This window comes from Pongo abelii, chromosome Y (assembly GCF_028885655.2).
Source record: "Pongo abelii isolate AG06213 chromosome Y, NHGRI_mPonAbe1-v2.0_pri, whole genome shotgun sequence".
In the NCBI taxonomy this organism is placed as follows: domain Eukaryota; kingdom Metazoa; phylum Chordata; class Mammalia; order Primates; family Hominidae; genus Pongo; species Pongo abelii.
Genome location: NC_072009.2, coordinates 24566920 through 24594865, shown reverse-complemented (window position 1 = coordinate 24594865; position 27946 = coordinate 24566920).

The window sequence follows — 27946 nt, the reverse complement described above, 5'->3', positions numbered from 1 at the left end:
GTGAAATGGAGTACTATGGAATCTAAAGGAGTGGAGTGGAGTCTAGTGGAGTGGAATGGAATGGAACAAAATGGAATGGAATGGCACGGAATGGAGTGGAGTAGAGTGGAGTGGGAAGGAAGGGAGATGAGTGGAATGGAGAGGAATGGAATGCAGTGGAGTGGATTGGATTGGAATGAACTGGAATGGAGAGGAATGGAATGAAGTGGAACGGAATGGACTGCAATGGAATTGAATGGAGTGAAGTGGAAAGTAGTGGAGTGGAGTGGAATGGAGTGGAAATGAATGGAATGGAGTGGAATGGAAGGGAATGGAGACAAGTGGATAGGAATTGACTGAAGCAGATTGGAGTGGAGTGGAGTGGAGTGGCATGGAATGGAATGAAGTGGATGGGAATGCAATGGAGTGGAATGAAATGGAATAAAATGGAATGGAGTGGAATGGAGAGGAATGGAGTGGAGTGGAGTGGAATGGAGGGGAGTAAGAGGAAGAGAATGGAATGGAATCGAAAGGAGGGAAGTGCAATTGTGTGGAGTGGAGTGGAGATGAAAGGAGTGGAGTGATGTGGAGTCGAGAGGAAAGGAATGGAATGGAATGGAATGGAGTTAAGTGGAGTGGAATGGAGTGGAAGGTAATGGAGTGGAATGAAAAGGAGTGGATTGGAATGGAGTGGAAAGGAATGGAGTGGAACGGAGTGGAGTAGAATGGAGTGGGTTGCAGAGGAGTGGAATGGAGTGGAATGGAAGGGAACGGAAAGGAATGTAGTGGAAAGGAATGGAATGGAGTGGATTGAAATTGAATGGAAAGGATTGGAGTGCAGTGGACTGGAGGGGAGTGGAATAAAATGGAGTATAGTGCAGTGGAATGGAGTGGACTGGAGTGGAGATGAGTGGACTGGAATGGAATGGAGTGGAGTGGAAAGGTGTGGAGTGGGGTGGAAAGGAATGGAACAGAATGGAATGGAGAGGAATGGAGTGGCATGTAGTGGAGTGGAGTGAAGTGGAAAGGAATGGCATGGAATGGAGTAGAGTGGAATGGAGGGGTATGGAATGGAATGGAATGGAATTGAGTGGAATGGAGTGGAATGGAGTGGAGTGGAGAGGAATGGAATGGAGTGGAAAGGTCTGAAAGGAGTGGAATGGAGTGGAGTGGAATGCAATGGAGTAGATTGGAATGAAGTGGAAAGGAATAGAATGGAGAGAAGTAGAGTAGAATGGAGTGGATTGGAATGGAGGGGAGCAGAGTGGAGTTAACAGCGGTGGATTGGAATACAGTGGATGGGGTAGAGTGGAAGGGAGTGGAATTATATGGAATGGAATGGATTGGAGTGGAGTGGAAGGGAGTGGAGTGGAGTTGAAAGTAGAGGAATCGAAAGAAGTGGAAAGGAGTGGAGTAGAGTGGATTAGAGTGGATTGGAATGGAATGGAGTGGAGTGGAATGGTGTGGAAACGAATGGAAGGGAGGGGAGTGGAATGGAACGAAATGGAATGGAATGTAGTGGAATGGAGAGGAGTGGAGTGGACTGGAGTGGAATGTAATCGAATGGAGTGTACTGGAGTGGAATGTATTTGAGAGGCGGGTAATGGAGAGGAATTGAGTGGAGTGGAGTGGAGTGAAATACATCGGAATGGCACGGAATTGAATGGAATGGAGGGGAGTGGAATGCAGTGGAGTGGAGTCGATTGGAGTGGTGAGGAATAGAACGGAGTGGCATGGAATGGAGCACAGTGGAATGCAATGGAGTGGAGTGGATTGGAAAGGGGTGGAGTGGAGTGACGATGGGTGAAGTGGAATGTAATGGAGTGGAGTGCAGAGGAGTCTCATGGAATGGAATGGAATGGAACGCAATGGAAGCTGAGATTGTACCACTGCGCTCCAGGATGGGTGACACAGTGTGATACTCTCAAAAGAAAGGAATGGAATGGAATGCAGTGGAATGGAATGGAATGCAATGGGGTGCATTGGAGTGGAGTGGAGTGAAGTGAAGTGGATTGGAGTGGAATGGAGAGGAATGGAACGGAATGGAATGGAATGAAGTAGACTGGAGTGGGGTGGAGTTGAGTGCAATGGAATGGAGCGAAATGGAATCAGATGCAGAGAAATGGAGTAGAGAGGAGTGCAGTAGAGTGGAAAGGAGTGCAATGGAGTGGAATGGAATCGGAAGTAACGGAAAGTAGTGGAGTGGATGGAACGGAAAGGAAAGGAGTGGAGCGGAGTGGAATGGAACGGAGCGGGAGGTGGGTTGGGGCCACTGCACTCCAGGCTGGCTGGCTGACTGAGGTATTCTCGCAATAAAGGAATGGAATGGAATGCCGTAGAGTGGAATGGAACGGAGTGGAGTGGAGTGGAATGGAGTGAGTTGGAGCAGAGTGGAATGAAGAATGCAATGGGATGGAAGGGAATTGAATGAAATGCAGTGGAGTGCAGTGGAGTGCATTGCAGTGGAATGGAGCAGAATGGAATGGAAAGGAGTGGAATGGACAGAAGTTGAGTGCACTGGAGAGGAGAGGATAGGAATGCAGTGGAATGGAATTGGATGTAATGGAACGTAGAGGAGTGGAGTGGAATGGAGTAGGACAGAGTGGAATGGAATGGAATGCAATGGAAAGGAATGGAGTGGAATAGAATGGAATGGAATGGAATGGAATGGAGTGGGATGACTTGTAGTGGGGTGGAGTGAAATGGAGTATAATGGAATGGAGTGGAGTGGAGTGGAATGTGATAGAATGGAGAGGAGGGGAATGGAGCAGAATGGAATGGAGTGCAGCGGAATGGAGTGGAGTGGAATGGAATCAAATGGAGTGGAATGGAACAGAGTGGAATGGAATGGAGTGCAATAGACTAGAATTGAGTGTAGTGTAGTGGAATTTAGTGGAATGGACTGGAATGGAGTGGAATGGAATGGAATTGAGGGGAATGGAATGGAATGGAAAGGAATGGAAAGCAATGGAAAGGAATAGAATTGAATGCAACGGAATTAAAAGAATGCAATGGAATGCAATGGAATAGAATGCAATGGAATGTATAGTTGACATGTAATATGAGCTGAGATTGTGACACTGCACTCCAGCCAGGGTGACATGGTGATATCCTGTCGTAAGAAGTGAATGGAATGCAATGGAGTGAAATGGAATGGAATGAAATGGAATGGAGCGGAGTGGAAGGGAATGGAGTGGAATGAAATAGAATGCAGTGGACTGTAATGGCATGGAGTGGAAAGAAGTAGAGTGGAATGGAGTGGAATGGAATGGACTGGCATAGAATGGAGTGGAATTGAATGCAATGGAGTGGATTGGAAAGGAATGCAAAGGAGTAGAGTGGAGTAGAGTGGTGTGGAGTGGAGTGGAATGGAGCTGAATGTACTTCAATGGAGTACAATGGAATGGAACGGAGTGGAATGGAATGGAATGATATGAGGTGGATTGGAGTGGAATGTAGTGGAGTGGAATGGAATGGAATAGAATGGAATGGAGTAGAGTGTAATGGAATGCAGTGGCGATAAGTGGAGTGGAATGGAATGCATTGGAGTAGAGTGGAGTGGAATGGAATGGAATGGAGTGGAGTGGAGGGGAGTGGAGTTGAATGGAATTGAGTGAAGTGGAGTGCAGTTGAATGGAATATCGTGGTGTGGAGTGGAGTGGAAGTGAATGGAGTGAATAGGAGTGGAATGGAGTGGAAGGTAACGGAGTGGAATGGAGTCGAATGGAGTGGAATGGAGTAGAGTGGATTAGAGTGGAATGGTGTCGAACGGACTGGAATGGAATGGAATGAAGTGGAATGGAATTGAATCAAATGGAATGGAGTGGAGTGGAATGGAGTGGAGTGGAGTGGAGTGGAATGAAATGAAATGGAAGGGAGTGGAGAGAAACGCAGTTGATTGGAGTGGAGTGGAGTGGAAAGGAATGGAAATGAGTGGGATGGAGACGTATGGATTGGAGTGGAATGGAGTGGAATGGAATGAAGTGGAAAGGAGTGGAACGGAGTGAAATTGAATTTAGTGGACTGGAGTGGAATGGAGTTAAATGGAATGGAATGGAATGGAGTGGAATGGAATGGAATGGAGTGGAGTGGAATGGAATAGAATGGCATGGAATGGAATAGAATGGGATGGAGTGGAGTGGAGAGGAGTGGAATGGATTGGAGTGAAGTGGAGTGGAATGGAATTGAGTGGAGCGGAGAGGAAAGAAATGGAATGGAGTGGAGTGGAATGGCAAGGAATAGAGTGGAATGGAATGCATAGTATTGGAGTGGAGTGGAGTGGATTGGAGTGTAGTGGAAGGGAATGGAGTGCAGTGTAATGGACTGGAATGGAGCAGAGCAGAATGGAGTGGACTGGACTGGAGTGGAATGGAATGGGATGGCATGGAATGGGAGCTGAGATTTTACCAATGTGCTCTAGGCAGGGTGACTGGGTGTCATCCTCTCAAAAGAAAGGAATGGAATGGAACGCAGTGGAATGGAATGGAACAGAGTGGACATTAGTGGAGTGGAATGTGGAGGAATGGAATGAAATGGAACGTAATGGTATGAAATGGAGTGGTGTGGGGTGGAATGGATTATAGTGGAATGGGGTGGAAAGGAATGGGATGGAGTGGAATGAAGTGGAGTGCAGTGGAGTGGAACGGAGTTGAATGGCATAGAATTGAGTGGACAGTAGTGGAATGTTTTGGAATGCAATGGAATCCCTTGTAATAGAATGGAATACAATGGAAAGTTGACATGGAGTGTGAGCTGAGATTGTGCCACTGCACTCCAGACTGGGTGACACGTTATATCCTGTGGATAGAAAGGAATGGAATGCAATAGAGTGAAATGGAATGGAGTGGAATGGAATTGAATGGAATGGAGTGGAGTGGAGTGGAGTCGAATGGAGACGAATGGAATGGGACGGAGTGGAATGGAACGGAGTGGAGTGGAGTATCGTGGAGTGAAATAGAATGGAATGCACTGGGTTGGAATGGAATGCAATGGACTGCTGAAAGGAAATGTGAGCTGTTATTGTTCCACTGCACTCCAGCCTTTGTGACGGAATGAAATCCTGTGGAAAAAAAGGAATGGAATGGAATGGAATGGAATGGAATGGAATGGAATGGAATGGAGTGGAGTGGAGTGTTGTGGAGAGGAGTGTAGTGGAGTGGAGTGAAATGGAGTGGAGTGTCGTGGAGGAGAGTGGAATGGAGTGGAATGGAATGGAGAGGAAAGGAACGGAGTGGAGTGGAATGGAACGGAGTGGAGTGGAATGGAATCCAATGGAATGAAATGGAATTGAATCGAATGGAATGAAGAAATATGTGCAGTGATTTGGCCACTGCGCTGGAGCCTGTGTGAGAGAGGGAGATCCTGTCGATAAAACAGTGTGGAATGGAAGGGATTGGAATGGAATGGAATGGAACGTATTGGAGTGGAGTGGAGTGGAATTGAGTGGAGTGGAGTGCACTGGAATGGAATGGAATGCAATGGAATGTAATGGAATGATGAAATGATATGTGAGCTGAGATTGTGCCACTGCACTCCACGCTGGGTGACAGAGTGAGATACTCTTGAAAGAAAGAAATGGAATGGAAAGAATTTTTAATTGGGTGGATTCGAGTGGACTGAAGTAGAGTGCAGTGGAATAGAGAGGAATGGAATGGAATCGGATGTAAAGGAATGGAATGATGTGGAGTGGAGTGGTGAGTAGTGTAGTGCTGTGGAATGGAGCAGAAAGTAACGGGATGGTGTGGAGTGGAGTGCAGTGCAGTGGAGTGGAGAGGAGTGCAATGGCGTGGAATGGAATCGGATGTAAAGGAACGTACTGGAGTGGAGCGGAGTGGAAAGGAGTGGAATGGAATGGAATTGAATGTAATGGAAAGCAAAGGAATGGAATGGGATGCAATGGAATTTAATGCAATAGAATGCAGTTCAATAGAGAGTTAACATGTAATGTGAGCTGAGATTGTGCCTAAGCTCTCCAGGCTGTTTGACACAGTGATATCGTGTCGAAAAATGGAATGGAATGCAGTGGTGTGAAATGGAATGGAATGTAGTGGACAGGAGTAGAATGGAGTGGAGTGAAGAGGAACAGAGTGGAATGGAATGGGATGCAGTGGAATGGAATGCAGTGGAGTGGAGTGAAATAGAAAGAAATGGAATGGGATGGAATGGAATGCAATGGAATGGAGAAGAGAAATGTGAGCTGAGATTGTGTGACTACACTCCAGCCTTAGTGACCGAGAGAGATTCTGTGGAAGGAAAGAACTGATTTCAAAGGAGTGGAATGGAAGGGAATGTAGTACAGTGGAGTAGAGTGGAATGGAGTGAAACAGAATAGAATGGAGTGGAAGGCAATGGAATGGAATGGAATGGAGTGGAGTGGAATAGAGAGGAGTGCACTGCAATGGAGTGGAGTGGAGTGGAAGGGAGTGGAATGCAATGGAATGTAGTGGAGTGCAGTGGAGTGGAATGGAATGGAGTGGACAGGAGTGGAAGGAGTAGAGTGGACTGGAATGGAATAGAATGGAACAGAATGCAGTGGAGTGGAGGGGAGTGGAGGTGAGTGGAGTGGCATGGAGTGGAATGGAATGGAATGGAGTGAAATGGAATCCAATGGATTGGAATGGAGTGGAGTGGAGTGGAGTGGAATGGAGAGGAGTCGAATGGAATGGAAGGGAATGCAACGGAACGCAGTGGTGTGGATTGGAATGCAGTGAAATGGAGTACTATGGAATCTAAAGGAGTGGAGTGGAGTCTAGAGGAGTGGAATGGAATGGAACAAAATGGAATGGAATGGCACGGAATGGAGTGGAGTAGAGTGGAGTGGGAAGGAAGGGAGATGAGTGGAATGGAGAGGAATGGAATGCAGTGGAGTGGATTGGATTGGAATGAACTGGAATGGAGAGGAATGGAATGAAGTGGAACGGAATGGACTGCAATGGAATTGAATGGAGTGAAGTGGAAAGTAGTGGAGTGGAGTGGAATGGAGTGGAAATGAATGGAATGGAGTGGAATGGAAGGGAATGGAGACAAGTGGATAGGAATTGACTGAAGCAGATTGGAGTGGAGTGGAGTGGAGTGGCATGGAATGGAATGAAGTGGATGGGAATGCAATGGAGTGGAATGAAATGGAATAAAATGGAATGGAGTGGAATGGAGAGGAATGGAGTGGAGTGGAGTGGAATGGAGGGGAGTAAGAGGAAGAGAATGGAATGGAATCGAAAGGAGGGAAGTGCAATTGTGTGGAGTGGAGTGGAGATGAAAGAAGTGGAGTGATGTGGAGTCGAGAGGAAATTAATGGAATGGAATGGAATGGAGTTAAGTGGAGTGGAATGGAGTGGAAGGTAATGGAGTGGAATGAAAAGGAGTGGATTGGAATGGAGTGGAATGGAATGGAGTGGAACGGAGTGGAGTAGAATGGAGTGGGTTGCAGAGGAGTGGAATGGAGTGGAATGGAAGGGAACGGAAAGGAATGTAGTGGAAAGGAATGGAATGGAGTGGATTGAAATTGAATGGAAAGGATTGGAGTGCAGTGGACTGGAGGGGAGTGGAATAAAATGGAGTATAGTGCAGTGGAATGGAGTGGACTGGAGTGGAGATGAGTGGAGTGGACTGGAATGGAATGGAGTGGAGTGGAATGGTGTGGAGTGGGGTGGAAAGGAATGGAACAGAATGGAATGGAGAGGAATGGAGTGGCATGTAGTGGAGTGGAGTGAAGTGGAAAGGAATGGCATGGAATGGAGTAGAGTGGAATGGAGGGGTATGGAATGGAATGGAATGGAATTGAGTGGAATGGAGTGGAGTGGAGAGGAATGGAATGGAGTGGAAAGGTCTGAAAGGAGTGCAATGGAGTGGAGTGGAATGCAATGGAGTAGATTGGAATGAAGTGGAAAGGAATAGAATGGAGAGAAGTAGAGTAGAATGGAGTGGATTGGAATGGAGGGGAGCAGAGTGGAGTTAACAGCGGTGGATTGGAATACAGTGGATGGGGTAGAGTGGAAGGGAGTGGAATTATATGGAATGGAATGGATTGGAGTGGAGTGGAAGGGAGTGGAGTGGAGTTGAAAGTAGAGGAATCGAAAGAAGTGGAAAGGAGTGGAGTAGAGTGGATTAGAGTGGATTGGAATGGAATGGAGTGGAGTGGAATGGTGTGGAAACGAATGGAAGGGAGGGGAGTGGAATGGAATGAAATGGAATGGAATGTAGTGGAATGGAGAGGAGTGGAGTGGACTGGAGTGGAATGTAATCGAATGGAGTGTACTGGAGTGGAATGTATTTGAGAGGCGGGTAATGGAGAGGAATTGAGTGGAGTGGAGTGGAGTGAAATACATCGGAATGGCACGGAATTGAATGGAATGGAGGGGAGTGGAATGCAGTGGAGTGGAGTCGATTGGAGTGGTGAGGAATAGAACGGAGTGGCATGGAATGGAGCACAGTGGAATGCAATGGAGTGGAGTGGATTGGAAAGGGGTGGGGTGGAGTGACGATGGGTGAAGTGGAATGTAATGGAGTGGAGTGCAGAGGAGTCTCATGGAATGGAATGGAATGGAACGCAATGGAAGCTGAGATTGTACCACTGCGCTCCAGGATGGGTGACACAGTGTGATACTCTCAAAAGAAAGGAATGGAATGGAATGCAGTGGAATGGAATGGAATGCAATGGGGTGCATTGGAGTGGAGTGGAGTGAAGTGAAGTGGATTGGAGTGGAATGGAGAGGAATGGAACGGAATGGAATGGAATGAAGTAGACTGGAGTGGGGTGGAGTTGAGTGCAATGGAATGGAGCGAAATGGAATCAGATGCAGAGAAATGGAGTAGAGAGGAGTGCAGTAGAGTGGAAAGGAGTGCAATGGAGTGGAATGGAATCGGAAGTAACGGAAAGTAGTGGAGTGGATGGAACGGAAAGGAAAGGAGTGGAGCGGAGTGGAATGGAACGGAGCGGGAGGTGGGTTGGGGCCACTGCACTCCAGGCTGGCTGGCTGACTGAGGTATTCTCGCAAAATGGAATGGAATGGAATGCCGTAGAGTGGAATGGAACGGAGTGGAGTGGAGTGGAATGGAGTGAGTTGGAGCAGAGTGGAATGAAGAATGCAATGGGATGGAAGGGAATTGAATGAAATGCAGTGGAGTGCAGTGGAGTGCATTGCAGTGGAATGGAGCAGAATGGAATGGAAAGGAGTGGAATGGACAGGAGTGGAGTGCACTGGAGAGGAGAGGATAGGAATGCAGTGGAATAGAATTGGATGTAATGGAACGTAGAGGAGTGGAGTGGAATGGAGTGGGCCAGAGTGGAATGGAATGGAATGCAATGGAAAGGAATGGAGTGGAATAGAATGGAATGGAATGGAATGGAATGGAATGGAGTGGGATGACTTGTAGTGGGGTGGAGTGAAATGGAGTATAATGGAATGGAGTGGAGTGGAGTGGAATGTGATAGAATGGAGAGGAGGGGAATGGAGCAGAATGGAATGGAGTGCAGCGGAATGGAGTGGAGTGGAATGGAATCAAATGGAGTGGAATGGAACAGAGTGGAATGGAATGGAGTGCAATAGACTAGAATTGAGTGTAGTGTAGTGGAATTTAGTGGAATGGACTGGAATGGAGTGGAATGGAATGGAATTGAGGGGAATGGAATGGAATGGAAAGGAATGGAAAGCAATGGAAAGGAATAGAATTGAATGCAACGGAATTAAAAGAATGCAATGGAATGCAATGGAATAGAATGCAATGGAATGTATAGTTGACATGTAATATGAGCTGAGATTGTGACACTGCACTCCAGCCAGGGTGACATGGTGATATCCTGTCGTAAGAAGTGAATGGAATGCAATGGAGTGAAATGGAATGGAATGAAATGGAATGGAGCGGAGTGGAAGGGAATGGAGTGGAATGAAATAGAATGCAGTGGACTGTAATGGCATGGAGTGGAAAGAAGTAGAGTGGAATGGAGTGGAATGGAATGGACTGGCATAGAATGGAGTGGAATTGAATGCAATGGAGTGGATTGGAAAGGAATGCAAAGGAGTAGAGTGGAGTAGAGTGGTGTGGAGTGGAGTGGAATGGAGCTGAATGTACTTCAATGGAGTACAATGGAATGGAACGGAGTGGAATGGAATGGAATGATATGAGGTGGATTGGAGTGGAATGTAGTGGAGTGGAATGGAATGGAATAGAATGGAATGGAGTAGAGTGTAATGGAATGCAGTGGCGATAAGTGGAGTGGAATGGAATGCATTGGAGTAGAGTGGAGTGGAATGGAATGGAATGGAGTGGAGTGGAGGGGAGTGGAGTGGAATGGAATTGAGTGAAGTGGAGTGCAGTTGAATGGAATATCGTGGTGTGGAGTGGAGTGGAAGTGAATGGAGTGAATAGGAGTGGAATGGAGTGGAAGGTAACGGAGTGGAATGGAGTCGAATGGAGTGGAATGGAGTAGAGTGGATTAGAGTGGAATGGTGTCGAACGGACTGGAATGGAATGGAATGGAGTGGAATGGAATTGAATCAAATGGAATGGAGTGGAGTGGAGTGGAGTGGAATGAAATGAAATGGAAGGGAGTGGAGAGAAACGCAGTTGATTGGAGTGGAGTGGAGTGGAAAGGAATGGAAAGGAGTGGGATGGAGACGTATGGATTGGAGTGGAATGGAGTGGAATGGAATGAAGTGGAAAGGAGTGGAACGGAGTGAAATTGAATTTAGTGGACTGGAGTGGAATGGAGTTAAATGGAATGGAATGGAATGGAGTGGAATGGAATGGAATGGAGTGGAGTGGAATGGAATAGAATGGCATGGAATGGAATAGAATGGGATGGAGTGGAGTGGAGAGGAGTGGAATGGATTGGAGTGAAGTGGAGTGGAATGGAATTGAGTGGAGCGGAGAGGAAAGGAATGGAATGGAGTGGAGTGGAATGGCATGGAATGGAGTGGAATGGAATGGATAGTAGTGGAGTGGAGTGGAGTGGATTGGAGTGTAGTGGAAGGGAATGGAGTGCAGTGTAATGGACTGGAATGGAGCAGAGCAGAATGGAGTGGACGGGACTGGAGTGGAATGGAATGGGATGGCATGGAATGGGAGCTGAGATTTTACCAATGTGCTCTAGGCAGGGTGACTGGGTGTCATACTCTCAAAAGAAAGGAATGGAATGGAACGCAGTGGAATGGAATGGAACAGAGTGGACATTAGTGGAGTGGAATGTGGAGGAATGGAATGAAATGGAACGTAATGGCATGAAATGGAGTGGTGTGGGGTGGAATGGATTATAGTGGAATGGGGTGGAAAGGAATGGGATGGAGTGGAATGAAGTGGAGTGCAGTGGAGTGGAACGGAGTTGAATGGCATAGAATTGAGTGGACAGTAGTGGAATGTTTTGGAATGCAATGGAATCCATTGTAATAGAATGGAATACAACGGAAAGTTGACATGGAGTGTGAGCTGAGATTGTGCCACTGCACTCCAGACTGGGTGACACGTTATATCCTGTGGATAGAAAGGAATGGAATGCAATAGAGTGAAATGGAATGGAGTGGAATGGAATTGAATGGAATGGAGTGGAGTGGAGTGGAGTCGAATGGAGACGAATGGAATGGGACGGAGTGGAATGGAACGGAGTGGAGTGGAGTATCGTGGAGTGAAATAGAATGGAATGCACTGGGTTGGAATGGAATGCAATGGACTGCTGAAAGGAAATGTGAGCTGTTATTGTTCCACTGCACTCCAGCCTTTGTGACGGAATGAAATCCTGTGGAAAAAAAGGAATGGAATGGAATGGAATGGAATGGAATGGAATGGAATGGAATGGAATGGAATGGAGTGGAGTGGAGTGGTGTGGAGAGGAGTGTAGTGGAGTGGAGTGAAATGGAGTGGAGTGTCGTGGAGGAGAGTGGAATGGAGTGGAATGGAATGGAGAGGAAAGGAACGGAGTGGAGTGGAATGGAACGGAGTGGAGTGGAATGGAATCCAATGGAATGAAATGGAATTGAATCGAATGGAATGAAGAAATATGTGCAGTGATTTGGCCACTGCGCTGGAGCCTGTGTGAGAGAGGGAGATCCTGTCGATAAAACAGTGTGGAATGGAAGGGATTGGAATGGAATGGAATGGAACGTATTGGAGTGGAGTGGAGTGGAATTGAGTGGAGTGGAGTGCACTGGAATGGAATGGAATGCAATGGAATGTAATGGAATGATGAAATGATATGTGAGCTGAGATTGTGCCACTGCACTCCACGCTGGGTGACAGAGTGAGATACTCTTGAAAGAAAGAAATGGAATGGAAAGAATTTTTAATTGGGTGGATTCGAGTGGACTGAAGTAGAGTGCAGTGGAATAGAGAGGAATGGAATGGAATGGAATCGGATGTAAAGGAATGGAATGATGTGGAGTGGAGTGGTGAGGAGTGTAGTGCTGTGGAATGGAGCAGAAAGTAACGGGATGGTGTGGAGTGGAGTGCAGTGCAGTGGAGTGGAGAGGATTGCAATGGCGTGGAATGGAATCGGATGTAAAGGAACGTACTGGAGTGGAGCGGAGTGGAAAGGAGTGGAATGGAATGGAATTGAATGTAATGGAAAGCAAAGGAATGGAATGGGATGCAATGGAATTTAATGCAATAGAATGCAGTTCAATAGAGAGTTGACATGTAATGTGAGCTGAGATTGTGCCTAAGCTGTCCAGGCTGTTTGACACAGTGATATCGTGTGGAAAGAATGGAATGGAATGCAGTGGTGTGAAATGGAATGGAATGTAGTGGACAGGAGTAGAATGGAGTGGAGTGAAGAGGAACAGAGTGGAATGGAATGGGATGCAGTGGAATGGAATGCAGTGGAGTGGAGTGAAATAGAAAGAAATGGAATGGGATGGAATGGAATGCAATGGAATGGAGAAGAGAAATGTGAGCTGAGATTGTGTGACTACACTCCAGCCTTAGTGACCGAGAGAGATTCTGTGGAAGGAAAGAACTGATTTCAAAGGAGTGGAATGGAAGGGAATGTAGTACAGTGGAGTAGAGTGGAATGGAGTGAAACAGAATAGAATGGAGTGGAAGGCAATGGAATGGAATGGAATGGAGTGGAGTGGAATAGAGAGGAGTGCACTGCAATGGAGTGGAGTGGAGTGGAAGGGAGTGGAATGCAATGGAATGTAGTGGAGTGCAGTGGAGTGGAATGGAATGGAGTGGACAGGAGTGGAAGGAGTAGAGTGGACTGGAATGGAATAGAATGGAACAGAATGCAGTGGAGTGGAGGGGAGTGGAGGTGAGTGGAGTGGCATGGAGTGGAATGGAATGGAATGGAGTGAAATGGAATCCAATGGATTGGAATGGAGTGGAGTGGAGTGGAGTGGAATGGAGAGGAGTGGAATGGAATGGAAGGGAATGCAACGGAACGCAGTGGTGTGGATTGGAATGCAGTGAAATGGAGTACTATGGAATCTAAAGGAGTGGAGTGGAGTCTAGTGGAGTGGAATGGAATGGAACAAAATGGAATGGAATGGCACGGAATGGAGTGGAGTAGAGTGGAGTGGGAAGGAAGGGAGATGAGTGGAATGGAGAGGAATGGAATGCAGTGGAGTGGATTGGATTGGAATGAACTGGAATGGAGAGGAATGGAATGAAGTGGAACGGAATGGACTGCAATGGAATTGAATGGAGTGAAGTGGAAAGTAGTGGAGTGGAGTGGAATGGAGTGGAAATGAATGGAATGGAGTGGAATGGAAGGGAATGGAGACAAGTGGATAGGAATTGACTGAAGCAGATTGGAGTGGAGTGGAGTGGAGTGGCATGGAATGGAATGAAGTGGATGGGAATGCAATGGAGTGGAATGAAATGGAATAAAATGGAATGGAGTGGAATGGAGAGGAATGGAGTGGAGTGGAGTGGAATGGAGGGGAGTAAGAGGAAGAGAATGGAATGGAATCGAAAGGAGGGAAGTGCAATTGTGTGGAGTGGAGTGGAGATGAAAGGAGTGGAGTGATGTGGAGTCGAGAGGAAAGGAATGGAATGGAATGGAATGGAGTTAAGTGGAGTGGAATGGAGTGGAAGGTAATGGAGTGGAATGAAAAGGAGTGGATTGGAATGGAGTGGAAAGGAATGGAGTGGAACGGAGTCGAGTAGAATGGAGTGGGTTGCAGAGGAGTGGAATGGAGTGGAATGGAAGGGAACGGAAAGGAATGTAGTGGAAAGGAATGGAATGGAGTGGATTGAAATTGAATGGAAAGGATTGGAGTGCAGTGGACTGGAGGGGAGTGGAATAAAATGGAGTATAGTGCAGTGGAATGGACTGGACTGGAGTGGAGATGAGTGGAGTGGACTGGAATGGAATGGAGTGGAGTGGAATGGTGTGGAGTGGGGTGGAAAGGAATGGAACAGAATGGAATGGAGAGGAATGGAGTGGCATGTAGTGGAGTGGAGTGAAGTGGAAAGGAATGGCATGGAATGGAGTAGAGTGGAATGGAGGGGTATGGAATGGAATGGAATGGAATTGAGTGGAATGGAGTGGAATGGAGTGGAGTGGAGAGGAATGGAATGGAGTGGAAAGGTCTGAAAGGAGTGGAATGGAGTGGAGTGGAATGCAATGGAGTAGATTGGAATGAAGTGGAAAGGAATAGAATGGAGAGAAGTAGAGTAGAATGGAGTGGATTGGAATGGAGGGGAGCAGAGTGGAGTTAACAGCGGTGGATTGGAATACAGTGGATGGGGTAGAGTGGAAGGGAGTGGAATTATATGGAATGGAATGGATTGGAGTGGAGTGGAAGGGAGTGGAGTGGAGTTGAAAGTAGAGGAATCGAAAGAAGTGGAAAGGAGTGGAGTAGAGTGGATTAGAGTGGATTGGAATGGAATGGAGTGGAGTGGAATGGTGTGGAAACGAATGGAAGGGAGGGGAGTGGAATGGAACGAAATGGAATGGAATGTAGTGGAATGGAGAGGAGTGGAGTGGACTGGAGTGGAATGTAATCGAATGGAGTGTACTGGAGTGGAATGTATTTGAGAGGCGGGTAATGGAGAGGAATTGAGTGGAGTGGAGTGGAGTGAAATACATCGGAATGGCACGGAATTGAATGGAATGGAGGGGAGTGGAATGCAGTGGAGTGGAGTCGATTGGAGTGGTGAGGAATAGAACGGAGTGGCATGGAATGGAGCACAGTGGAATGCAATGGAGTGGAGTGGATTGGAAAGGGGTGGAGTGGAGTGACGATGGGTGAAGTGGAATGTAATGGAGTGGAGTGCAGAGGAGTCTCATGGAATGGAATGGAATGGAACGCAATGGAAGCTGAGATTGTACCACTGCGCTCCAGGATGGGTGACACAGTGTGATACTCTCAAAAGAAAGGAATGGAATGGAATGCAGTGGAATGGAATGGAATGCAATGGGGTGCATTGGAGTGGAGTGGAGTGAAGTGAAGTGGATTGGAGTGGAATGGAGAGGAATGGAACGGAATGGAATGGAATGAAGTAGACTGGAGTGGGGTGGAGTTGAGTGCAATGGAATGGAGCGAAATGGAATCAGATGCAGAGAAATGGAGTAGAGAGGAGTGCAGTAGAGTGGAAAGGAGTGCAATGGAGTGGAATGGAATCGGAAGTAACGGAAAGTAGTGGAGTGGATGGAACGGAAAGGAAAGGAGTGGAGCGGAGTGGAATGGAACGGAGCGGGAGGTGGGTTGGGGCCACTGCACTCCAGGCTGGCTGGCTGACTGAGGTATTCTCGCAATAAAGGAATGGAATGGAATGCCGTAGAGTGGAATGGAACGGAGTGGAGTGGAGTGGAATGGAGTGAGTTGGAGCAGAGTGGAATGAAGAATGCAATGGGATGGAAGGGAATTGAATGAAATGCAGTGGAGTGCAGTGGAGTGCATTGCAGTGGAATGGAGCAGAATGGAATGGAAAGGAGTGGAATGGACAGAAGTGGAGTGCACTGGAGAGGAGAGGATAGGAATGCAGTGGAATGGAATTGGATGTAATGGAACGTAGAGGAGTGGAGTGGAATGGAGTAGGACAGAGTGGAATGGAATGGAATGCAATGGAAAGGAATGGAGTGGAATAGAATGGAATGGAATGGAATGGAATGGAGTGGGATGACTTGTAGTGGGGTGGAGTGAAATGGAGTATAATGGAATGGAGTGGAGTGGAGTGGAATGTGATAGAATGGAGAGGAGGGGAATGGAGCAGAATGGAATGGAGTGCAGCGGAATGGAGTGGAGTGGAATGGAATCAAATGGAGTGGAATGGAACAGAGTGGAATGGAATGGAGTGCAATAGACTAGAATTGAGTGTAGTGTAGTGGAATTTAGTGGAATGGACTGGAATGGAGTGGAATGGAATGGAATTGAGGGGAATGGAATGGAATGGAAAGGAATGGAAAGCAATGGAAAGGAATAGAATTGAATGCAACGGAATTAAAAGAATGCAATGGAATGCAATGGAATAGAATGCAATGGAATGTATAGTTGACATGTAATATGAGCTGAGATTGTGACACTGCACTCCAGCCAGGGTGACATGGTGATATCCTGTCGTAAGAAGTGAATGGAATGCAATGGAGTGAAATGGAATGGAATGAAATGGAATGGAGCGGAGTGGAAGGGAATGGAGTGGAATGAAATAGAATGCAGTGGACTGTAATGGCATGGAGTGGAAAGAAGTAGAGTGGAATGGAGTGGAATGGAATGGACTGGCATAGAATGGAGTGGAATTGAATGCAATGGAGTGGATTGGAAAGGAATGCAAAGGAGTAGAGTGGAGTAGAGTGGTGTGGAGTGGAGTGGAATGGAGCTGAATGTACTTCAATGGAGTACAATGGAATGGAACGGAGTGGAATGGAATGGAATGATATGAGGTGGATTGGAGTGGAATGTAGTGGAGTGGAATGGAATGGAATAGAATGGAATGGAGTAGAGTGTAATGGAATGCAGTGGCGATAAGTGGAGTGGAATGGAATGCATTGGATTAGAGTGGAGTGGAATGGAATGGAATGGAGTGGAGTGGAGGGGAGTGGAGTGGAATGGAATTGAGTGAAGTGGAGTGCAGTTGAATGGAATATCGTGGTGTGGAGTGGAGTGGAAGTGAATGGAGTGAATAGGAGTGGAATGGAGTGGAAGGTAACGGAGTGGAATGGAGTCGAATGGAGTGGAATGGAGTAGAGTGGATTAGAGTGGAATGGTGTCGAACGGACTGGAATGGAATGGAATGGAGTGGAATGGAATTGAATCAAATGGAATGGAGTGGAGTGGAGTGGAGTGGAATGAAATGAAATGGAAGGGAGTGGAGAGAAACGCAGTTGATTGGAGTGGAGTGGAGTGGAAAGGAATGGAAAGGAGTGGGATGGAGACGTATGGATTGGAGTGGAATGGAGTGGAATGGAATGAAGTGGAAAGGAGTGGAACGGAGTGAAATTGAATTTAGTGGACTGGAGTGGAATGGAGTTAAATGGAATGGAATGGAATGGAGTGGAATGGAATGGAATGGAGTGGAGTGGAATGGAATAGAATGGCATGGAATGGAATAGAATGGGATGGAGTGGAGTGGAGAGGAGTGGAATGGATTGGAGTGAAGTGGAGTGGAATGGAATTGAGTGGAGCGGAGAGGAAAGGAATGGAATGGAGTGGAGTGGAATGGCATGGAATGGAGTGGAATGGAATGGATAGTAGTGGAGTGGAGTGGAGTGGATTGGAGTGTAGTGGAAGGGAATGGAGTGCAGTGTAATGGACTGGAATGGAGCAGAGCAGAATGGAGTGGACGGGACTGGAGTGGAATGGAATGGGATGGCATGGAATGGGAGCTGAGATTTTACCAATGTGCTCTAGGCAGGGTGACTGGGTGTCATACTCTCAAAAGAAAGGAATGGAATGGAACGCAGTGGAATGGAATGGAACAGAGTGGACATTAGTGGAGTGGAATGTGGAGGAATGGAATGAAATGGAACGTAATGGCATGAAATGGAGTGGTGTGGGGTGGAATGGATTATAGTGGAATGGGGTGGAAAGGAATGGGATGGAGTGGAATGAAGTGGAGTGCAGTGGAGTGGAACGGAGTTGAATGGCATAGAATTGAGTGGACAGTAGTGGAATGTTTTGGAATGCAATGGAATCCATTGTAATAGAATGGAATACAACGGAAAGTTGACATGGAGTGTGAGCTGAGATTGTGCCACTGCACTCCAGACTGGGTGACACGTTATATCCTGTGGATAGAAAGGAATGGAATGCAATAGAGTGAAATGGAATGGAGTGGAATGGAATTGAATGGAATGGAGTGGAGTGGAGTGGAGTCGAATGGAGACGAATGGAATGGGACGGAGTGGAATGGAACGGAGTGGAGTGGAGTATCGTGGAGTGAAATAGAATGGAATGCACTGGGTTGGAATGGAATGCAATGGACTGCTGAAAGGAAATGTGAGCTGTTATTGTTCCACTGCACTCCAGCCTTTGTGACGGAATGAAATCCTGTGGAAAAAAAGGAATGGAATGGAATGGAATGGAATGGAATGGAATGGAATGGAATGGAATGGAGTGGAGTGGAGTGGTGTGGAGAGGAGTGTAGTGGAGTGGAGTGAAATGGAGTGGAGTGTCGTGGAGGAGAGTGGAATGGAGTGGAATGGAATGGAGAGGAAAGGAACGGAGTGGAGTGGAATGGAACGGAGTGGAGTGGAATGGAATCCAATGGAATGAAATGGAATTGAATCGAATGGAATGAAGAAATATGGGCAGTGATTTGGCCACTGCGCTGGAGCCTGTGTGAGAGAGGGAGATCCTGTCGATAAAACAGTGTGGAATGGAAGGGATTGGAATGGAATGGAATGGAACGTATTGGAGTGGAGTGGAGTGGAATTGAGTGGAGTGGAGTGCACTGGAATGGAATGGAATGCAATGGAATGTAATGGAATGATGAAATGATATGTGAGCTGAGATTGTGCCACTGCACTCCACGCTGGGTGACAGAGTGAGATACTCTTGAAAGAAAGAAATGGAATGGAAAGAATTTTTAATTGGGTGGATTCGAGTGGACTGAAGTAGAGTGCAGTGGAATAGAGAGGAATGGAATGGAATGGAATCGGATGTAAAGGAATGGAATGATGTGGAGTGGAGTGGTGAGGAGTGTAGTGCTGTGGAATGGAGCAGAAAGTAACGGGATGGTGTGGAGTGGAGTGCAGTGCAGTGGAGTGGAGAGGATTGCAATGGCGTGGAATGGAATCGGATGTAAAGGAACGTACTGGAGTGGAGCGGAGTGGAAAGGAGTGGAATGGAATGGAATTGAATGTAATGGAAAGCAAAGGAATGGAATGGGATGCAATGGAATTTAATGCAATAGAATGCAGTTCAATAGAGAGTTGACATGTAATGTGAGCTGAGATTGTGCCTAAGCTCTCCAGGCTGTTTGACACAGTGATATCGTGTGGAAAGAATGGAATGGAATGCAGTGGTGTGAAATGGAATGGAATGTAGTGGACAGGAGTAGAATGGAGTGGAGTGAAGAGGAACAGAGTGGAATGGAATGGGATGCAGTGGAATGGAATGCAGTGGAGTGGAGTGAAATAGAAAGAAATGGAATGGGATGGAATGGAATGCAATGGAATGGAGAAGAGAAATGTGAGCTGAGATTGTGTGACTACACTCCAGCCTTAGTGACCGAGAGAGATTCTGTGGAAGGAAAGAACTGATTTCAAAGGAGTGGAATGGAAGGGAATGTAGTACAGTGGAGTAGAGTGGAATGGAGTGAAACAGAATAGAATGGAGTGGAAGGCAATGGAATGGAATGGAATGGAGTGGAGTGGAATAGAGAGGAGTGCACTGCAATGGAGTGGAGTGGAGTGGAAGGGAGTGGAATGCAATGGAATGTAGTGGAGTGCAGTGGAGTGGAATGGAATGGAGTGGACAGGAGTGGAAGGAGTAGAGTGGACTGGAATGGAATAGAATGGAACAGAATGCAGTGGAGTGGAAGGGAGTGGAGGTGAGTGGAGTGGCATGGAGTGGAATGGAATGGAATGGAGTGAAATGGAATCCAATGGATTGGAATGGAGTGGAGTGGAGTGGAGTGGAATGGAGAGGAGTCGAATGGAATGGAAGGGAATGCAACGGAACGCAGTGGTGTGGATTGGAATGCAGTGAAATGGAGTACTATGGAATCTAAAGGAGTGGAGTGGAGTCTAGTGGAGTGGAATGGAATGGAACAAAATGGAATGGAATGGCACGGAATGGAGTGGAGTAGAGTGGAGTGGGAAGGAAGGGAGATGAGTGGAATGGAGAGGAATGGAATGCAGTGGAGTGGATTGGATTGGAATGAACTGGAATGGAGAGGAATGGAATGAAGTGGAACGGAATGGACTGCAATGGAATTGAATGGAGTGAAGTGGAAAGTAGTGGAGTGGAGTGGAATGGAGTGGAAATGAATGGAATGGAGTGGAATGGAAGGGAATGGAGACAAGTGGATAGGAATTGACTGAAGCAGATTGGAGTGGAGTGGAGTGGAGTGGCATGGAATGGAATGAAGTGGATGGGAATGCAATGGAGTGGAATGAAATGGAATAAAATGGAATGGAGTGGAATGGAGAGGAATGGAGTGGAGTGGAGTGGAATGGAGGGGAGTAAGAGGAAGAGAATGGAATGGAATCGAAAGGAGGGAAGTGCAATTGTGTGGAGTGGAGTGGAGATGAAAGGAGTGGAGTGATGTGGAGTCGAGAGGAAAGGAATGGAATGGAATGGAATGGAGTTAAGTGGAGTGGAATGGAGTGGAAGGTAATGGAGTGGAATGAAAAGGAGTGGATTGGAATGGAGTGGAAAGGAATGGAGTGGAACGGAGTGGAGTAGAATGGAGTGGGTTGCAGAGGAGTGGAATGGAGTGGAATGGAAGGGAACGGAAAGGAATGTAGTGGAAAGGAATCGAATGGAGTGGATTGAAATTGAATGGAAAGGATTGGAGTGCAGTGGACTGGAGGGGAGTGGAATAAAATGGAGTATAGTGCAGTGGAATGGAGTGGACTGGAGTGGAGATGAGTGGAGTGGACTGGAATGGAATGGAGTGGAGTGGAATGGTGTGGAGTGGGGTGGAAAGGAATGGAACAGAATGGAATGGAGAGGAATGGAGTGGCATGTAGTGGAGTGGAGTGAAGTGGAAAGGAATGGCATGGAATGGAGTAGAGTGGAATGGAGGGGTATGGAATGGAATGGAATGGAATTGAGTGGAATGGAGTGGAATGGAGTGGAGTGGAGAGGAATGGAATGGAGTGGAAAGGTCTGAAAGGAGTGGAATGGAGTGGAGTGGAATGCAATGGAGTAGATTGGAATGAAGTGGAAAGGAATAGAATGGAGAGAAGTAGAGTAGAATGGAGTGGATTGGAATGGAGGGGAGCAGAGTGGAGTTAACAGCGGTGGATTGGAATACAGTGGATGGGGTAGAGTGGAAGGGAGTGGAATTATATGGAATGGAATGGATTGGAGTGGAGTGGAAGGGAGTGGAGTGGAGTTGAAAGTAGAGGAATCGAAAGAAGTGGAAAGGAGTGGAGTAGAGTGGATTAGAGTGGATTGGAATGGAATGGAGTGGAGTGGAATGGTGTGGAAACGAATGGAAGGGAGGGGAGTGGAATGGAACGAAATGGAATGGAATGTAGTGGAATGGAGAGGAGTGGAGTGGACTGGAGTGGAATGTAATCGAATGGAGTGTACTGGAGTGGAATGTATTTGAGAGGCGGGTAATGGAGAGGAATTGAGTGGAGTGGAGTGGAGTGAAATACATCGGAATGGCACGGAATTGAATGGAATGGAGGGGAGTGGAATGCAGTGGAGTGGAGTCGATTGGAGTGGTGAGGAATAGAACGGAGTGGCATGGAATGGAGCACAGTGGAATGCAATGGAGTGGAGTGGATTGGAAAGGGGTGGAGTGGAGTGACGATGGGTGAAGTGGAATGTAATGGAGTGGAGTGCAGAGGAGTCTCATGGAATGGAATGGAATGGAATGCAATGGAAGCTGAGATTGTACCACTGCGCTCCAGGATGGGTGACACAGTGTGATACTCTCAAAAGAAAGGAATGGAATGGAATGCAGTGGAATGGAATGGAATGCAATGGGGTGCATTGGAGTGGAGTGGAGTGAAGTGAAGTGGATTGGAGTGGAATGGAGAGGAATGGAACGGAATGGAATGGAATGAAGTAGACTGGAGTGGGGTGGAGTTGAGTGCAATGGAATGGAGCGAAATGGAATCAGATGCAGAGAAATGGAGTAGAGAGGAGTGCAGTAGAGTGGAAAGGAGTGCAATGGAGTGGAATGGAATCGGAAGTAACGGAAAGTAGTGGAGTGGATGGAACGGAAAGGAAAGGAGTGGAGCGGAGTGGAATGGAACGGAGCGGGAGGTGGGTTGGGGCCACTGCACTCCAGGCTGGCTGGCTGACTGAGGTATTCTCGCAATAAAGGAATGGAATGGAATGCCGTAGAGTGGAATGGAACGGAGTGGAGTGGAGTGGAATGGAGTGAGTTGGAGCAGAGTGGAATGAAGAATGCAATGGGATGGAAGGGAATTGAATGAAATGCAGTGGAGTGCAGTGGAGTGCATTGCAGTGGAATGGAGCAGAATGGAATGGAAAGGAGTGGAATGGACAGAAGTGGAGTGCACTGGAGAGGAGAGGATAGGAATGCAGTGGAATGGAATTGGATGTAATGGAACGTAGAGGAGTGGAGTGGAATGGAGTGGGCCAGAGTGGAATGGAATGGAATGCAATGGAAAGGAATGGAGTGGAATAGAATGGAATGGAATGGAATGGAATGGAATGGAGTGGGATGACTTGTAGTGGGGTGGAGTGAAATGGAGTATAATGGAATGGAGTGGAGTGGAGTGGAATGTGATAGAATGGAGAGGAGGGGAATGGAGCAGAATGGAATGGAGTGCAGCGGAATGGAGTGGAGTGGAATGGAATCAAATGGAGTGGAATGGAACAGAGTGGAATGGAATGGAGTGCAATAGACTAGAATTGAGTGTAGTGTAGTGGAATTTAGTGGAATGGACTGGAATGGAGTGGAATGGAATGGAATTGAGGGGAATGGAATGGAATGGAAAGGAATGGAAAGCAATGGAAAGGAATAGAATTGAATGCAACGGAATTAAAAGAATGCAATGGAATGCAATGGAATAGAATGCAATGGAATGTATAGTTGACATGTAATATGAGCTGAGATTGTGACACTGCACTCCAGCCAGGGTGACATGGTGATATCCTGTCGTAAGAAGTGAATGGAATGCAATGGAGTGAAATGGAATGGAATGAAATGGAATGGAGCGGAGTGGAAGGGAATGGAGTGGAATGAAATAGAATGCAGTGGACTGTAATGGCATGGAGTGGAAAGAAGTAGAGTGGAATGGAGTGGAATGGAATGGACTGGCATAGAATGGAGTGGAATTGAATGCAATGGAGTGGATTGGAAAGGAATGCAAAGGAGTAGAGTGGAGTAGAGTGGTGTGGAGTGGAGTGGAATGGAGCTGAATGTACTTCAATGGAGTACAATGGAATGGAACGGAGTGGAATGGAATGGAATGATATGAGGTGGATTGGAGTGGAATGTAGTGGAGTGGAATGGAATGGAATAGAATGGAATGGAGTAGAGTGTAATGGAATGCAGTGGCGATAAGTGGAGTGGAATGGAATGCACTGGAGTAGAGTGGAGTGGAATGGAATGGAATGGAGTGGAGTGGAGGGGAGTGGAGTTGAATGGAATTGAGTGAAGTGGAGTGCAGTTGAATGGAATATCGTGGTGTGGAGTGGAGTGGAAGTGAATGGAGTGAATAGGAGTGGAATGGAGTGGAAGGTAACGGAGTGGAATGGAGTCGAATGGAGTGGAATGGAGTAGAGTGGATTAGAGTGGAATGGTGTCGAACGGACTGGAATGGAATGGAATGGAGTGGAATGGAATTGAATCAAATGGAATGGAGTGGAGTGGAGTGGAGTGGAATGAAATGAAATGGAAGGGAGTGGAGAGAAACGCAGTTGATTGGAGTGGAGTGGAGTGGAAAGGAATGGAAAGGAGTGGGATGGAGACGTATGGATTGGAGTGGAATGGAGTGGAATGGAATGAAGTGGAAAGGAGTGGAACGGAGTGAAATTGAATTTAGTGGACTGGAGTGGAATGGAGTTAAATGGAATGGAATGGAATGGAGTGGAATGGAATGGAATGGAGTGGAGTGGAATGGAATAGAATGGCATGGAATGGAATAGAATGGGATGGAGTGGAGTGGAGAGGAGTGGAATGGATTGGAGTGAAGTGGAGTGGAATGGAATTGAGTGGAGCGGAGAGGAAAGGAATGGAATGGAGTGGAGTGGAATGGCATGGAAAGGAGTGGAATGGAATGGATAGTAGTGGAGTGAAGTGGAGTGGATTGGAGTGTAGTGGAAGGGAATGGAGTGCAGTGTAATGGACTGGAATGGAGCAGAGCAGAATGGAGTGGACTGGACTGGAGTGGAATGGAATGGGATGGCATGGAATGGGAGCTGAGATTTTACCAATGTGCTCTAGGCAGGGTGACTGGGTGTCATACTCTCAAAAGAAAGGAATGGAATGGAACGCAGTGGAATGGAATGGAACAGAGTGGACATTAGTGGAGTGGAATGTGGAGGAATGGAATGAAATGGAACGTAATGGCATGAAATGGAGTGGTGTGGGGTGGAATGGATTATAGTGGAATGGGGTGGAAAGGAATGGGATGGAGTGGAATGAAGTGGAGTGCAGTGGAGTGGAACGGAGTTGAATGGCATACAATTGAGTGGACAGTAGTGGAATGTTTTGGAATGCAATGGAATCCATTGTAATAGAATGGAATACAACGGAAAGTTGACATGGAGTGTGAGCTGAGATTGTGCCACTGCACTCCAGACTGGGTGACACGTTATATCCTGTGGATAGAAAGGAATGGAATGCAATAGAGTGAAATGGAATGGAGTGGAATGGAATTGAATGGAATGGAGTGGAGTGGAGTGGAGTCGAATGGAGACGAATGGAATGGGACGGAGTGGAATGGAACGGAGTGGAGTGGAGTATCGTGGAGTGAAATAGAATGGAATGCACTGGGTTGGAATGGAATGCAATGGACTGCTGAAAGGAAATGTGAGCTGTTATTGTTCCACTGCACTCCAGCCTTTGTGACGGAATGAAATCCTGTGGAAAAAAAGGAATGGAATGGAATGGAATGGAATGGAATGGAATGGACTGGATTGGAGTGGAGTGGAGTGGTGTGGAGAAGAGTGTAGTGGAGTGGAGTGGAGTGAAATGGAGTGGAGTGTCGTGGAGGAGAGTGGAATGGAGTGGAATGGAATGGAGAGGAAAGGAACGGAGTGGAGTGGAATGGAACGGAGTGGAGTGGAATGGAATCCAATGGAATGAAATGGAATTGAATCCAATGCAATGAAGAAATATGTGCAGTGATTTGGCCACTGCGCTGGAGCCTGTGTGAGAGAGGGAGATCCTGTCGATAAATCAGTGTGGAATGGAAGGGATTGGAATGGAATGGAATGGAACGTATTGGAGTGGAGTGGAGTGGAATTGAGTGGAGTGGAGTGCACTGGAATGGAATGGAATGCAATGGAATGTGATGGAATGATGAAATGATATGTGAGCTGAGATTGTGCCACTGCACTCCACGCTGGGTGACAGAGTGAGATACTCTTGAAAGAAAGAAATGGAATGGAAAGAATTTTTAACTGGGTGGATTCGAGTGGACTGAAGTAGAGTGCAGTGGAATAGAGAGGAATGGAATGGAATGGAATCGGATGTAAAGGAATGGAATGATGTGGAGTGGAGTGGTGAGGAGTGTAGTGCTGTGGAATGGAGCAGAAAGTAACGGGATGGTGTGGAGTGGAGTGCAGTGCAGTGGAGTGGAGAGGAGTGCAATGGCGTGGAATGGAATCGGATGTAAAGGAACGTACTGGAGTGGAGCGGAGTGGAAAGGAGTGGAATGGAATGGAATTGAATGTAATGGAAAGCAAAGGAATGGAATGGGATGCAATGGAATTTAATGCAATAGAATGCAGTTCAATAGAGAGTTGACATGTAATGTGAGCTGAGATTGTGCCTAAGCTCTCCAGGCTGTTTGACACAGTGATATCGTGTTGAAAGAATGGAATGGAATGCAGTGGTGTGAAATGGAATGGAATGTAGTGGACAGGAGTAGAATGGAGTGGAGTGAAGAGGAACAGAGTGGAATGGAATGGGATGCAGTGGAATGGAATGCAGTGGAGTGGAGTGAAATAGAAAGAAATGGAATGGGATGGAATGGAATGCAATGGAATGGAGAAGAGAAATGTGAGCTGAGATTGTGTGACTACACTCCAGCCTTAGTGACCGAGAGAGATTCTGTGGAAGGAAAGAACAGATTTCAAAGGAGTGGAATGGAAGGGAATGTAGTACAGTGGAGTAGAGTGGAATGGAGTGAAACAGAATAGAATGGAGTGGAAGGCAATGGAATGGAATGGAATGGAGTGGAGTGGAATAGAGAGGAGTGCACTGCAATGGAGTGGAGTGGAGTGGAAGGGAGTGGAATGCAATGGAATGTAGTGGAGTGCAGTGGAGTGGAATGGAATGGAGTGGACAGGAGTGGAAGGAGTAGAGTGGACTGGAATGGAATAGAATGGAACAGAATGCAGTGGAGTGGAGGGGAGTGGAGGTGAGTGGAGTGGCATGGAGTGGAATGGAATGGAATGGAGTGAAATGGAATCCAATGGATTGGAATGGAGTGGAGTGGAGTGGAGTGGAATGGAGAGGAGTGGAATGGAATGGAAGGGAATGCAACGGAACGCAGTGGTGTGGATTGGAATGCAGTGAAATGGAGTACTATGGAATCTAAAGGAGTGGAGTGGAGTCTAGTGGAGTGGAATGGAATGGAACAAAATGGAATGGAATGGCACGGAATGGAGTGGAGTAGAGTGGAGTGGGAAGGAAGGGAGATGAGTGGAATGGAGAGGAATGGAATGCAGTGGAGTGGATTGGATTGGAATGAACTGGAATGGAGAGGAATGGAATGAAGTGGAACGGAATGGACTGCAATGGAATTGAATGGAGTGAAGTGGAAAGTAGTGGAGTGGAGTGGAATGGAGTGGAAATGAATGGAATGGAGTGGAATGGAAGGGAATGGAGACAAGTGGATAGGAATTGACTGAAGCAGATTGGAGTGGAGTGGAGTGGAGTGGCATGGAATGGAATGAAGTGGATGGGAATGCAATGGAGTGGAATGAAACGGAATAAAATGGAATGGAGTGGAATGGAGAGGAATGGAGTGGAAGTGGAGTGGAATGGAGGGGAGTAAGAGGAAGAGAATGGAATGGAATCGAAAGGAGGGAAGTGCAATTGTGTGGAGTGGAGTGGAGATGAAAGGAGTGGAGTGATGTGGAGTCGAGAGGAAAGGAATGGAATGGAATGGAATGGAGTTAAGTGGAGTGGAATGGAGTGGAAGGTAAAGGAGTGGAATGAAAAGGAGTGGATTGGAATGGAGTGGAATGGAATGGAGTGGAACGGAGTGGAGTAGAATGGAGTGGGTTGCAGAGGAGTGGAATGGAGTGGAATGGAAGGGAACGGAAAGGAATGTAGTGGAAAGGAATGGAATGGAGTGGATTGAAATTGAATGGAAAGGATTGGAGTGCAGTGGACTGGAGGGGAGTGGAATAAAATGGAGTATAGTGCAGTGGAATGGAGTGGACTGGAGTGGAGATGAGTGGAGTGGACTGGAATGGAATGGAGTGGAGTGGAATGGTGTGGAGTGGGGTGGAAAGGAATGGAACAGAATGGAATGGAGAGGAATGGAGTGGCATGTAGTGGAGTGGAGTGAAGTGGAAAGGAATGGCATGGAATGGAGTAGCGTGGAATGGAGGGGTATGGAATGGAACGGAATGGAATTGAGTGGAATGGAGTGGAATGGAGTGGAGTGGAGAGGAATGGAATGGAGTGGAAAGGTCTGAAAGGAGTGGAATGGAGTGGAGTGGAATGCAATGGAGTAGATTGGAATGAAGTGGAAAGGAATAGA